Source organism: Octodon degus, unplaced genomic scaffold, assembly GCF_000260255.1.
Source record: "Octodon degus isolate 3935 unplaced genomic scaffold, OctDeg1.0 scaffold00100, whole genome shotgun sequence".
Taxonomy (NCBI): Eukaryota; Metazoa; Chordata; class Mammalia; order Rodentia; family Octodontidae; genus Octodon; species Octodon degus.
This window is the reverse complement of record NW_004524676.1, coordinates 8111791-8114740: the sequence shown is the minus strand read 5'-3', so window position 1 is coordinate 8114740 and position 2950 is coordinate 8111791. Positions and strand designations below refer to the sequence as shown.

Genomic DNA, 2950 nt, shown 5'->3' with positions numbered 1-2950 from the left:
TTGGATAAAGAACACATTTGTTTTTAATGTTATCTCTCTCCACTATTATACTTTATTTCACACTCATAGACTTCTGAAATTTTGGGGGTTTTAAATTTTTTTAATTTTAATGAGAAAAAAAGATAAAATAGCAATGAAACAGTTTCAAAACAGGTTAGTAGGATGTTTACAATAATTAATACATTGCATATTGTTGTCTTGTAGTAGTTTTGAAGGATTTTTTTTTTTTTTGCTCCAAATGCCCTTAGGGCAGGTTTGGCTGGCTTGAGTTGTGGGGTTCGAACCACAGCAACCTGAGCCTGACTGCTTTGTTGAAGCAGCCACTTAAAGAACTGAGATATGGGGCAGGCCCCCTCTTTAGTCATTCTTTGTTGTGAAAGTATTACACGTCTCCACTAAACATGAAAGAGACTTTTGCAGGGTATACCAGTCTGGGTTGTGGAATTTTCTTTCTTGTAGGACTTGAAATACTATGCTCCATGTTCTTCTTCACTGATGGCTTGTGAAGAGAGATCTGCCATTATTGTGAAGGTTTTCCTTTTTCATTATTGTGATCAGTTTCTTTTCTCTAGCAGCTTTTAGTATGCTGTTCTTGTGCTGAATTTCTGGGATCTTGATTATTATATGCCTGGGTGTGGTTTTAATTGGGTTGATGTTATTTGGAGTTCTATATGATTTGGTTACCTGAATGTCAGATTGTTTCCCCATATTTGGGAAGTTTTCTGCTATAATTTCTGCCCATATTCTTTTTATATCATTTGTATTGACTCCTTCTTTCTCATTGATGCCTATTAGTCTTACATTGTTCATCTTTGAATCATCTTTCAGATGCTGCATTATTTTTTCCTGCATCCGAGATCTTTCCTTACTTTTTCACTAGGTGCAACAGTGTCTTCAGGGTCTGAAAGTATAGCTTCACTTTCATTCAGATGTTTTTGCCAACTTTTAATTGAGTTTTTAATCCCCTGAATATCTCTGAATCTACTTCATGCATTCTATTTCTTTTCTATATTGCTGATTCAAGGTTCCCATCATTTTTCTACTGTCTTTTTTTAGGTTTTGTGTGTGTGTGTGTGTGTGTGTGTGTGTGTGTGTTTTCAGGGTCTCATTACACAGCCCAGGCTCAGTGATCCTCCTGATTTCTGCCTCTCTAGTGCTGGGATTACAGGTGTGCACCACCACGCCCAGGATCCATTGCCTGCTCAGCACACCCGGAGATGGGGCTGACGCAGCATGTGGAGTCAGTCTGTTGTCTTTTTTTTTTTTTTTTTTTAGTGTCTTCTTTAGAAATGCTTAGTAATTTTTTCATTATAGTTGTCATTTCTTTTTTTGTGTGTGTGGGGGGAGATTGTTTCTAATCTGATTTCCTCTGAAGCCTTCTGCAGTTGTTTCTTTACTTCAGATGATATTATTTCAGAGATTTCAGATGTGTGACCTCTAATTTCTTCTATGCTAGTGTCCCCTGCATTTGTTCTGAGTGGGCTCGGGACCTGAGATTGCATTTTGCTCCTTCTCTTTGTCATTTTATATTTCAGAGAGAATTATTTTGCATTTTGTGATACTTTTTTGTGAAAGTTCGATAGTCATTAGCTGTGTCACTGTGATCAGAGCCTCTCTGTAAAGAGTCTGTTCTTTAGGCATCTCTTCTGAGTCAGAGATTCTTATTTTGTGTGTGTCCTAAGATTTTGCCCTGTGGGGGGTGATGGAATGCTTCTCTTACACCCTCCCTTATTTGGGCAAGAAATGCTGCAGCACCAATCCCTGCTTGCCTTGGCGTCTTCCTGTGGTCCCGGACCTTTGCTACCAATCTGCAAGTAGTCCCACCCAACTACTTCTGCTATATGGCTATTTAGACCCTGCTCACTTCCTCAATAAATGAGACTTGATCAGAAAGCCTGTCTTGTCTCCGTCTCTCGTGACTCTTGCCCTGTCTTGTTCATCCCCATTCCTCCTCCAGATAATCACCCCACGTCTTGACTCATGGGACGAATCAAGTGGCACCCAACATGGGGCCTGGCATGGGGGATTCAACGAGGGAGCCATTCGAGAGCCTGAGTATGAAGCAGAAAATGAAAGTAAATTCCGAGGCCAATGCCATACAAGTGCCTGCTGCATTGCCAGAGCCATGGTGAGTGAACAGCAGCCCCCTTCCCCTTCTCCGGCGTGGGTCAAGCATTAAGCAAGCATGAGCTCTTTGTAGAAAGCCTTAGCAAGGCACTTAAGACATGAGGTATTAAGGTAAAGGAAAAGGATTTATTACAATATTTTAAGTTTATTCATAAGGTTTGCCTGTGGTTCCCATTGGAGGGCACGATCGATTCTAAAAGATGGAAACGAGTGGGCGATGCATTACAGGATTTTTATAGAGTTTTTGGCCCTGAAAAGGTCCCCGTCACAGCCTTCTCATACTGGAATCTAATTGATGAGATACTTACGCAGCGACATGGGGACCCCTTGGTCAGGGAGATGATTACCCAGGGGGAGGCTGCCCTGCGTAACTTGAACAGACCCACTCTGTCCCCCTCTCAGGCTGATTCAGATGTCTCCTCTCCCTCTGATGAGGAAGCAAACAAAATGTTGGAGAAACACCAAAATGGCGATCAGCCGCCACTTCCTCCTTTTGAGCCCTTGCCATCTGCCCCTCCCCCACCCGCCACTGCCCCCACCCAAGGCCCCTCTCCAAGCCCATCATAAGCCCTTATACCCCAATCTTGCCACCTTACAAGAGGTTGACTGGGGACAGTTAGCCGAGGAAGCCTCCAGGTATCATTCTGATCCTGTTACAGCTCCCCCAGATAATAATGACATGCCCAAACTTGCTCCTAACCCCTCCAATGTGCTTTTGGACCTGGAAAACCCAGTGCTTGAGAGGCTTACACTACAGTTACAATCTTTGCAGGCTGGTCAGACACGTGGCACCCCTAAGATGGCGCCTGGGCTTAATGGGCCT

General features: G+C 43.1%; 1 pseudogene; it reads right to left on the bottom strand.

Annotated features, from left to right (window-relative positions):
- The window catches only part of LOC101562099, a 10059-nt pseudogene extending 7614 nt beyond the window's left edge, over nt 1–2445 (bottom strand).
- Between the last annotated feature and the right edge of the window lie 505 nt (nt 2446–2950).